Source organism: Anastrepha obliqua, chromosome 5 (genome assembly GCF_027943255.1).
Source record: "Anastrepha obliqua isolate idAnaObli1 chromosome 5, idAnaObli1_1.0, whole genome shotgun sequence".
Taxonomy (NCBI): domain Eukaryota; kingdom Metazoa; phylum Arthropoda; class Insecta; order Diptera; family Tephritidae; genus Anastrepha; species Anastrepha obliqua.
In genome coordinates this window covers 12,400,824-12,412,883 of record NC_072896.1, presented here as the reverse complement: position 1 = coordinate 12,412,883, position 12,060 = coordinate 12,400,824, and positions in this window count along the sequence as shown.

The window sequence follows — 12,060 nt, the reverse complement described above, 5'->3', positions numbered from 1 at the left end:
GAAGATTCCGTGCAACATAAAAGAAGAAGTTCGAGAGTAAAAACGTATTTTCGACCTCAAACATAGCCAAGTCAAAAGCTGCAGAATCACACGTGTTGACTTTATGGGTCATAACTTCTACAATTTTTCGTCTTTCTTATTTTGGAAAAACAAGGATTTTCTCGTACGAGGTAATTTGTACAAAATAAATGTCAAAGTATGTGAGAGTGCAAACCAAAAATACGGCGGCTACAATAAGAAAACCGCATTAATAAAGTAGGCGAAAATTTACGCAAATTTATTTTAAATGATAAAAGATTGCAAATCAAGAAAATGGCGAAATAATAATTTCAAGAAACCCGGCATACTTTACAGCGTAGCACGCTTTCAGGCGCAAGCAAATTAATGTCAATAAGAGCGTGGCAAAAACGAGAATGATAACGACGAGCACACGAACAAACACAACAACAACAATAACAAACAATAAATAAATAAATAAAACAGTCGCTGTGCGGCACAGATAAAAAAGATTTCTATCAGCATACATTTAGGCTTGCGACAGCTGAGCGATGAGGGAAGTCTGTGTGACAGGTGTTGTATGTGTAAGCAAAAAGTATGTGAAGAAATGAAATACGAGGAATAATTGCTTGGAGGCAGCAACAAAAATAAGCCCAGTTTGACTGCAAGAAAAGCCTTTTTAATGGTATTGCAACTGTCATTTTCTTTTTTTTTGGTGTGCTTTTTCTTTTTTGCCTTATGCTTTTTGTGCTGTTGAAACAAATGGCTGTGGCGGGCCGCTAGGTATCAGCGCACTACGATCGCATACATCATTGAGGTTGTGATCTTTTATTGTTCTGCTAAATGGCTGTGGCTGAATAATTTCATAGCTGTTAAGCGAAAATAGCATAAGTGAGTCTACTTTAAGGCGCACAATGCAGTGAATGTATTACACGTGCAACAAAAGCAATCACAATTACAGTCATAATGGAAATGGCAAATGTTAAATGTTAAACTTACCTAAATAACTTCTGTGCAGCGCTACCGAATACGCGAATGTGAGAAAAAAGCGGAAAGAGAGAAGAGCGATTCCATGTCAGTTGATCCAAGACTTTTGAATACTTTCGAACATTTTTCGGAAGATTTGTTTACTTGTAGGATTTAGCAAAATAAGAATTCAACTGAATAAAAAATTAGACAAAATAATAATATACAAAATTCCGATCTTTATTCCATTTTGAAAATTTTAGGGTTTTTTAAAACGCAATATCTTCGGTGATTTTAGTTTTAGAAAACAAATTTTTGGAAAAAATTTAATTTGTGAAATATTCAATTAAAATATTTATTGAATTAATTCAAACTTGGTTTTTGAAAATTTCAATATCTTTGGTTAATTAACTTTCTGAAACAAAAACTTTAATATTTGAAAAAAAAAATGGAAAAAACTTCATTTTTATACATTTTGGAATGGAGTTTTTTAAAACGCAATATCTTCGGTGATTTTAGTTTTACAAAAAACATTTTCAAAATATTTAATGTAGAGTTTCTTTTTACTGTAATATCTTCGGTTAATTTATGTTTTGAAAAAATTGTTTTTGGAAAAAATTTAATTTTTGAAAATTTTAGTCCAGGTTTTTTTAAATGCAATATCTTCGATTATTTAACCTTATGAAAAAAACTTCATTTTTTTATTTAATTTTTGAAAATTTTAGTGTAGGTTTTTTTAAAATGCAATATCTTCAGTTTTATACTTTTTGGAAAATATTTACTTATTGAAAATTTTAATTAATGAATTAATTCAAACTTAGTTTTTGAAAATTTCAATTTTTAGGTTAATTAAGATTATTTAACTTTTTGAAAACCAGTTTATTGGACAAATTTAAATTTTTGAAGTTTCTGCAAAAAAATTTATTGGAAAAAAACTTCATTTTTATGAATGAAGGGGTTTTTGAAAATGCGATATCTTCGATTATTTTACTTTCAGAAAAATTACTTTACTATCAAAAAATTTCGTGTATGAAAATTTTGGTAAAGAGTTTTCAAATAAGCAATATCTCTTTTTATTTTAATTTAAGAAAATACCTTTTTTTAAATTCATTTTTGAAAATTTTAATATAAGGCTTTTATAAATACAATAACTTCGGTTATTTCCTTTTTGGAAAAATAATTTTGAGAAAATTTTCTTTTTCACAAAATTTCATTTTTGAGAATTTTAGTATAGAGTATTTTAAGAATTTTTATAATTTTTTGAAATTCCGTATTGTTTTTTTGTTTGGAAAACAAATTCCTTTTTGAAAATTTCAGTATAGGATTTTTAAAAACGCAATATATTCGGTTATTAAACTTTTTGAAAAATTTTTTTTTTTGGAAAAAGTTCATTTTTAAAAATGTTAGCATAGGTTTTTTTAAAATGGAATATCTTCGGTTATTTTTGAAAAAAAAAAATATTTTTTTTTAATTTATTTTTTGAAAATTTTAGTATGGAGCTTTTTTAGAATGAAATGGTCTTTTATTATTTTTTGAAATACCTTGTTTTGTTTTTTTATAAAACAATTCTTTTTTTGAAAATTTTAGTGTAGGATTTCTTAAAATACAATATCTTCGATTATTTAACTTTTGTTATTTTTTTGTTAAAAGTACATATTTCAAAATTTTAGTATAGGATTTTTTAAAATGCAATATCTTCGGTCATTTTACTTTTTGAAAAAAAAAATTAATTTTTTTTTTATTTAATTTTTGACAATTTTAGTATAGAGTTTTTAAAAATGCAATATCTTTGATTATATAACTTTTTGAAAAAAAACACAATATTATTTTTAATTGAATTTTTGAAAATTTTAATATAGAGTTCTTTAAAATGCAATATCTTCGGTTATTTTACTTTTTGACAAAAAAAAATTTTTTTTTTAATTTAATTTTTGAAAATTTTAGCATAGAGTTTTTTAGGATGAAATGTTTCTTTATTATTTTTTGAAATTCCGCCTTTTTTTGTTTAGAAAACAATTCCTTTTTTGAAAATTTTAGTAAAGGATTTTTTAAAATGCAATATCTTCGGTGAGTTATATTAACTTTTTGAAAAAATTTTTTTGGAAAAAGTTCATTTTTGAAAATTTTAGTGTAGGGTTTTTTAAAATGCAATATCTTATTTTACTTTTTGAAAAAAAAAAATTTTTTTTTTAATTTAATTTTTGAAAATTTTAGTATAGAGTTTTAAATACTGAAAATTTTAGTATAAAGTTCTTTAAAACGCAATATTTTCTTTTATTTCCCTTTTTGGAAAAAAATTAATATTTTTTGGATTAAAAAATTTTTTTTTGTTGTCATTTTAAAACAGATCTCTCATATTTTATATTTTCTTCTTTTTTGTTTTCTCATTTTTTCAATAATAGCTCAGTCTAGGCTCAGTAATCTCAGAAAGTTTAATGATCGAACTTTTCGAGTTATATTCAAATACGTACAGTGGGCCGCTTCATTCAATTTGCAAAGGGACAAAGTATTTTCTACTTACTACACCTTCGAATACCACCACTTTTAAAATCTCTGCATAAAAATTTTCAACATTGACTAAATCTCAAAATTATACATATTTTTCACTTTTTGCAGTTGACTTTTTATTACGCGCAAGCCCATAACTAAACCAATTTTCAAAAGAAATCACGACACTGTCCAGCCTGAACCGCTCTGAAATGAAAACCCGCAGAGTGATGTGCATAAATTTTTCCGTTAGCAGCCTAAACGCACGCTCATGCTACCTACAAAACAAAAAAAAAAACATAACCAATGAATAGGCACAACTCTTTGCGGCGTCACACCAAACGAGGTAGTCTTCACACACACACTCTTACACCTTACATATTCAATAAAAAAGTGTTATTGGCATTTACCATCAATTCACCGGCACTCTTATTAGGCTTAGCTCACTTTTAGGCGCATAACGAAATTTTCCGTCGAGTACCAACGTCACGCTGCTTTGCTCTACATAGACGACGTACGAGTAACGTCAATTGTTTGGAATTGATGTGTCACGCATCAATTGGCGGCTTTGTACGCGCTTTGACGTCGCCATCTTTATTTATATTTTATTTCGATAAAATCTAAGTGCACTACAAATAAATTCGCTTAGTGCGCCAATAAATGTGCTATGGCTTTGTAGATTTTTTTTTTGTGTTAGTTGCTGCTGCCGCTATGCGCCAAACACTCAGGTCTACGCTTTTATTGCTGCTTGAATTATATTTATTTGTATTCTGCATGATGACTGCAAAGTGCCACAGGCTGCGTATGTGGCATGGTGGTGTAGAGGTGGCGGTGTATCTGCCACGCGCACAAAATCAGCAATAATTCGTTTTGCACTTCGTGTTCTTACGGGAAATTGAATTTTTGTGCATGATTGGCTCGTGTTGTTAATAACAGCATATTTTCGTATGCGGTAAGAGTGGAGTGATAAACTTGGAGGAAAATTTATGAAAATGATTTTAGCACCTAAATTGAGGTAGTTTGAAGAGAATATATAAATGGAGAATGTACCAAATGGGTGTGAGCCATAATAAAAATTTATTTCTAATAAAAATTGTAGACTTATTAAAAAATGTCTGTGTAAAAATTTATCGTGTTGAAGGGGTTAGGCTACTGTAGCGGGGAAAAGGAAGCATGCCAATGAAATAAAACGAAGTTCTGAAAGGGCTACTTTATCGTACGTATTAGCAATTATACTAAATGCGATAAAGGATAAATAATTTATATGAAATAAATAAAGGCACTATTCCTCGAAACCTTTTTTTTAATAATAGAAAGGAAAATACTGGCTCCACAACTTTTTTTTCAACAAAGTTTATTTCGCAGAGCGCGCGGCCAAATCAAATTTTCAATTTCGTCTCTTCTTCTTGATTGGCGCGATAACCGCTTACGCGATTTTGCCGTGTTGAACAAAGGGCGCCAGTTGGAAAAATCAATTTCACTTAAGCTAAAAAGAGCTATAAAAATTTACAGCAATGAAGAGAGGGAAACATTTGAACACCCTGTTCGTGCCCTGCTTTATCTAGAACCCGAATGAAATGCTCAGAAGCTTTACAATATGAGAAGAAGCATACTACAAGGAAACGTAAGGGTTAAGCTCCATCTGGTACCACTAAGGACCAATAGGTCTATGTGATGGTTTTCAGCCAGCCAGGTCAAGCTAACCTAGCCTAACCTATCAGTTTCCCAGTGACCCAAAAAGTAGTAAAATACTTAGGTATTCAACTTGACTGCAGTATTACTTTCTGGGCCCAGATACGGCATACGGCTACCAAAGCAGCAAAGGTCACGGGTATGCTAAGTAGATTATCGGTGGGCCAACATCGGTGGGCCAACACAGAGCAAAAGAAAGCTAATTATGGCGGCCACAAGCTCAATTCTTCTGTACGAAGTGCAGCGAAGTATGAGGAATTGTGCTAAACTGCAAAGCCAAGCGCAAAGCACTGGAGGCTGTGCAACGAACAGCGGCACTCAGAGTTGCCTCAGCCTACCGCACTGTCTCAGGCGCTGCAATTTTCGTGATCAGCGGTCAGATACCCATAGACCTCACGGTCCGGTAACGAATTGATGCGTGGGACTCCAAGAAGAAACACGTCATCACTAGCCCCCCAGAACGGAGACGCCAAACCATGCAGCGGTGGCAAAGCCGATGGGACAATGAACCGAGTGGCAGATGGACGGCGGAACTTATCCAATTAATTGACAAATGGGTTCAAAGGAACTTCGGAGAAGTGAACTACTTCTTAACTCAGTCTCTCGGGCCACGGATACTTCCGGAGTTACCTATACCGTATGGGTAAGGTAGCCGACTCCAAGCGCATATACTGCGAAGTACCGAGCGATGACGCTGAACCACGTTTTTTAGTTGTAACAGATGACTTGCGGTAAGAAATGCGCTGAGGGAGCAGGTTAGCGACATCGCACCGAGCAACATAATTAGCAAAATGCTCGAAGGTGAGGACAGCTGGAAAGCGGTAAAGAAATACATCGAGAACGTACTACGAAAAAAAAAAGAGTGACCTCGACACAGTGCAACAAAGCGAAGCCGCACAGATAGTGACACGAGAAGACGAGCCTATAGCTTGAAAGCTGGCTACAAATATGGTGGACCCAGACGTGGGTGAATAGAATGGGTTCTTTATGGATGCCGTTATGGGCACTCCCGAAGTAGATAATAAAGAAAGCAGTTCCGGGAAGGGTATCTCCCCAGAAAGAGAGGAGGGATCGTTTTAGTGGCCACACCACACGACGCAGTAGACGACGGTGGCATTTTTGGCATTTTGAACCCTACCTCACTCACCAAAAAATAAAAAATAAAAAATAAAAACCTATCAGTTTCAGTAACGGTTACGTTTCAGGAGCAATAATTTGTTTGCCTAAGGTCCCAATCCACAAGATGGGGCTGCCACCATTGATTTAGCTGGAGGGAGCAGCATTTCCTATGCAGCCGCTAGCTACAAGACAGACTATGGAACAGACGCGGCAGAGTTTGGGCTTGATGCTTATTTAAAGACGGCATCACCTCCTACTCCTTGTAGTGTTCAATTAGAAGAGTGCATAGCCCACTGTACACCTCCACTAAAGACTAGTACAGCATCCGCGGTTTGCTCAGGACTAAAAAATAAATAAATAATTGGCGCGTACACTTCTGTTAGGTGTTTGGCCGAGGTCCTCCTCCTATTTGTGGTGTGCGTCTTGATGTTGTTCCACAAATGGAGGGACCTACAGTTTCAAGCCGACTCCGAAAGGCAGATATTTTTATGAGGAGCTTTTTCATGGCAGAAATACACTCGGAGGTTTGCCATTGCCTGCCGAGGGGCGACCGCTATCAGAAAAATGTTTTTATTAGCTTTTCTTTCACCGAGATTCGAACCAACGACCTCTCAGCGAATTCCGAATGGTGATCGCGCACCAACCAATTCGGCTACGGCGGCCGGCTTGCTCAGAATTGCTTATTTTTTATCTCGTACTTATTCGCTGCTAACCTCTATATCTGGAAGCATTTCACTATCCACAGCCTGTGACTCGTCCGGTAGCTTTCACAGAGAAAAATTTCCATGATGCCTTTCCACTGAAGTCAGAGAGGCATCCTCTGGAATCCAATCAGCATGGAACATCTAGATGATCTCGATTACGTTGATGACACTGCTTTACTGTCACAACAATGGGGACACATGGGGACGCAAACTAGACGATGTGGCTACCTTCACAGATCGCGTTGGGTTGCATGTTAACATAGAAAAGACAAAGTCTATGGCCATTGATGGTAAACAAATCACCCCTGACGACGGCGCACACTGGGGATTTAGCGGAAGAAAGTCAAATTTGCAACATACCACCTTCGCATTGTTTAATGGTATTTCTAAATTCCAGAATAGAACCAACAACAAAATCAAAAAGAATTACTAAACTCCGACTAACAGTTTTTTTTTATAGATATGTCAAAAGTATAATTTATAGTATTGAACTGACTAAGAAAAAACTTCAAAGCCCAAGGTGGTTTTTTTCCTTTTGCTTGAGCCGACTTCCAATTTTTTATTTTTCATTTAGGGTACGATATTTTTATATATTTTAGCCGGAAGAACAAAGGCTGTGAAGCATTTGATTATCTATTTATAATTAATTTTACGAAAAAAAAAAAAAAATCATATTCCTTCATATTCTTGGATCTGCAAGTTGAGCTACATTTACCTACGGTCAGAAACTAGTATCAACGTGTTGCTTAATAGCGTCTCTTTCAGTTTTAATCAATTGCAGGTGCCACCAGGCGCCACTGATTATTTTTTGGCAATGATAATAACTAAACGCTTTCTAGTGTGTGCATAATGATAACGAAACACTTTTAATTTTATTTTGACATTTTGAGGGTAATTCAGAATTATGAACTTACATGTATCCTGTGCGTAAATATTTGCTGGCTTATATTAATAAAAAAAAAAAATTAAAATTTATGAATTTAAAAAAAAAATGTTTTTTAAAATTTTTTTTAAAAATAGTTTTTAAACATATTCTTTTCATACACAAATATATACAACTTCGTTAGTAGTAAAAATGTATACTTTTTTCCGCATCTCTGTACAAAAATCCCCAGTGTGCGGCGTTAATACTGACATCGAGTACAGAATAACGAAAGCCAGATCATCCTTCGCTATGCTTAAAAGCTTATGGTACTCGAGGCAGCTAACCGCTTGATCAAAGCTAAGAATTTTCACCCCGGACGTGAAGTCTGCGCTGCTGTATAGCTGCAAAACGTGATCCGTAGCAGTTTCAACGACAAGAAAGCGCCAAACTTTTATGAACCGCTGTTTAAGAGCTATACTGCGCATATGCTGGCCAGATAACTGGATTTCTAATGACGAGCTTCCTCCGAACAAAGGCCGGTTGAGATTGAAATACGCGGACGAAACTAGAAATGGAAAGCGTATGACCTTTCCCGTAAACCTGGGAATGACATCAACAGAATGTACCTAAAGACATGGAGAGGAAACTTGTGTACGAATTTATTTTCTTTCTTATTTTTATATTTAAAAATACACACAGAAAATTTAATATCAATGAGGTGAATATTTTCGAAGTTACACGAAATTTTGAAAAGGCGTTTCAGAGTGCTTGAGAGTACAAGGTCGGTCTTTAAACACGTTTTTCTCAAAGTGGTGTTTTTAAAGTCGATGACCAACATTACTTGAAAACGGCTAAACCGATTTGTCTCAAATTTTAACACAAGCTTCTTAAATATATTTTTTTGAAATTAATCGAAGGTTTTTTCTCACCGATAAATATTTTTTTTTTATAAATAATTTAATATACAATAAATATAATAATTAAAAATAAATTTTGCTAAAAAATCAGTTTTTTTTGGTAACCGCCTATTACTATGTTGAAATCCATCTGCAAGATATTGAAACTTTTCTTCAGTTCCATTTCATTTATTTTCGAATTGAATAGCTTTCAGATTCAATTGAATCACCATTGGGATTAAATTACTTTCATTTCCGTCATCATCTGTCAACATCATCACGAGCTTTCAAAAGTCAACAACCTCTAACAGCAAATAAAAACGCCTACACATACATACCATAAGTATACATATGATATGTATGTACATAAGTACTAGCCCACATACTATATTTCTACGAAGGAGGGAGTAATTTGGAAAACTCGTTTGAAGTAAAGTTTAAAATTCAACAAATCTAATTTGTATGAGCAACACTTCCGGAATTCCGTAAGCAGCTACGTACATGCGTATGTTCATGGGAATATGAGTAATGCCTAGAATAAGTAATATTATAGTGATCATATTAAAAAAAATATTTATTTGGGTATATATTTTTATCTATGTGAAATAAACTACCGCATAGGAAAAAATTATTAATTGTGAATGTAAAATCAGTAACTTCTTAGCGAAAAATTTATGAGCCAGTGGTTAAACACTTATTATTCAAAAAGATTTTGATCACTAACCACAATTTTTTTCGCTTTGTTTTTTGCCAACTTCAAACTAGCTGCCCAAACAACATAACTGCTGCTGATCAGCAGGAGCAAGCAGAAAGAAATGCTGTCACTATCATTTGGTGGCCACGATATAGAATCCCAAAAGTCTGTAAAATATCTTGGCATGTACGTTCGTTCCAGATAAACATTCAGGGAACATCTTACAGCTGTTAGTGGGAAAGCGAAAAAGGTTAACAAGGCGCTTTTTGGCATGCTACCAGCTGTAGAAGAGCCACAGGGCGCCAGCAGAAAAATTCTTTTTACTGTGACGGAATCAACAATGATGCACGCCTCTGCAATCTGGTCTGGAGTAAAAAATTGCCATTTGAAAAAAGTACTGCAGGTCAGTAGAACATGTGCGTTGAGGACCGCATGTGCCTATAGAACGGTGTCGGACGATGGAATCTGAGTCATAGCTAGAAAATGCCTATAGGTACATATCCGGACAAATGTACAAAAGAAGTTGCAAGGTATCAAGCCGACATGTGGGTGGAACGGGGTGGATTTTCAAAATTTTAAGATCAAATTCGTAATCAGCGACCCCGACAACCCCCGAGTAAGAAATTTTGAATCAATTACTTAATTTTTTGAGTTTTGGCCAGCTTTTCGGGAATCGGCCGCACTGTGCGACAGCGGAATTCAAAGAAGCAGAACGTTCGACCTCGAAAGCTGAATGGCAATCAAAATGGGACCAGTCATCGAAGGGACGGTAGACGCATAGGTTGATCCTAAAGATTAACGAGTGGATCTGTCGTAAGCACTGAGGCGTTGATGCTTCCAAAAATATTTGCATCGCCTAGACTTGACTGGTAGTCCTTATTGTCCAGAATGAATGGACAAAGAGGAGACGGTCGAACATGTGGGCTTTTATTGCAACAAGTTCTCTAACGAACGCGATGACTGTTGAGCTTATTACTCACGGCGGCCTTCAGAAATAGATATAGATATAGATAGATAAAAATAAGGTGAATTTTCAAATTTCGCGGGCTACCTACATTCGACTTTGTATAATTATTTTGCCCGAAAGTGTGGAAAAAAGCAGTAAGAAGGCGTTGTTTCTAAGTTTAGGACTGGCAGTGGCAGGCTAATCACCTACCCCCTGTGAGAAATCGAAAATATTAACGCAACCAACTCAAAACAAACGTCTTGTCGAGGCCCTACGCTTCCGAGAGGAGTGAAAAAGGGGAAAAAAATGCCTGGCTTTTGCATAACGATAATGCACCTACTTACTCAGCGTTGCTCATAAGAGATTATTCAGCCAAAAACAACACCGTTATCATGCCTCAGCCACCGTATTCAGCAGATTTGGACCGCTGAAACTTTTTCCTGTTCCCAAGATTGAAGTGACCAATGACAAGACGGCGTTTTGCGCTGATTTAGGAATTAATAACCGAATCGCTAAGAGAGCTCAAGAACATACCAAAAACTGCATATCAGAACTGCTTCGAGGATTGGAAAAAACGCTGGCACAAGTGAATTATATCTGAGGGGGACTGCTTTGAAGGAGATAAAATAGAAATTGATGAAGAAATAAATAATTGTGAGAAAAATTAAAATTCACTTTGATTTAAATATAGATTAATGAGGCAAAGAAGATAAGAATAAAATTGAATAAAAACAACTCAATACAGTGGACGTTATTGTTGGTCGAATTTGCAACCATAGGCGATGCTAGTATTAACAACAAATTTGTTATTTTTATTCGATACCTAATGACAAGAGAACTGACTCTCACTTAAATGTAAGCCCATTTTCTCACTTCTCACATCTAGAACTAATTTATTCTAAATCAATTTTAAATTAGCTAGATTTCGTGCTGGGTATCAACCGACGCTCAAACCTCACTCTCACCGGCTGCCTCTTGGGAGTGCGCTATCCAATTACACACACATCCATATACAATGCACATCTAACCACAGTATCCCTATCACTTCAAAACCGCAAAGACAAATATCGTACCAAACTTAAACCATCTGCACCCACACACATAAATACAATATTGATATGTGGGTATGTATTTAGTTGCTGGACATGCTGCCAAGCAATAAACTGACGGCACTCACAGACTTGTCAAGCATCCAAATATATGCCCTGGAGTATATTTGTTAGAATGCTTGCATGTGTGCGCGTGTGAGTGTGTGTATGTGTGTGAGTGTACAGAGCGATCGTCATGCCCGTTGAGTTTATTGAAACGTTCACTTCGACAACTTCAATTTCTTGCTTGCCAGAGATTGTAATTTGACACGCAGCAGAGAAAGCAAACAGTGCTGTACATGTGCGCTGATTGTTCGGTGTAAATACAAACATACATATGCACATGCATTCGTGCGAGTGCGCGTGCTCGTGCTCATGTGCACATACAATCAAAAATACACGAATACGCAATTCATTATAATAAATTACGGTCACAGCAATCTAGATTTTACAAAAGTAAGAGCAATGCAGAAATGTTGTTGTTTTTTTTTGTTTTTTGGTATGGGGAGCATAAAATTCTACCAAATATATGTATGTATGTATGCATTCTCGCTAGCCACACACCGAACGACATATTTCACTACTTGACAAATATCTGCTGCTGCT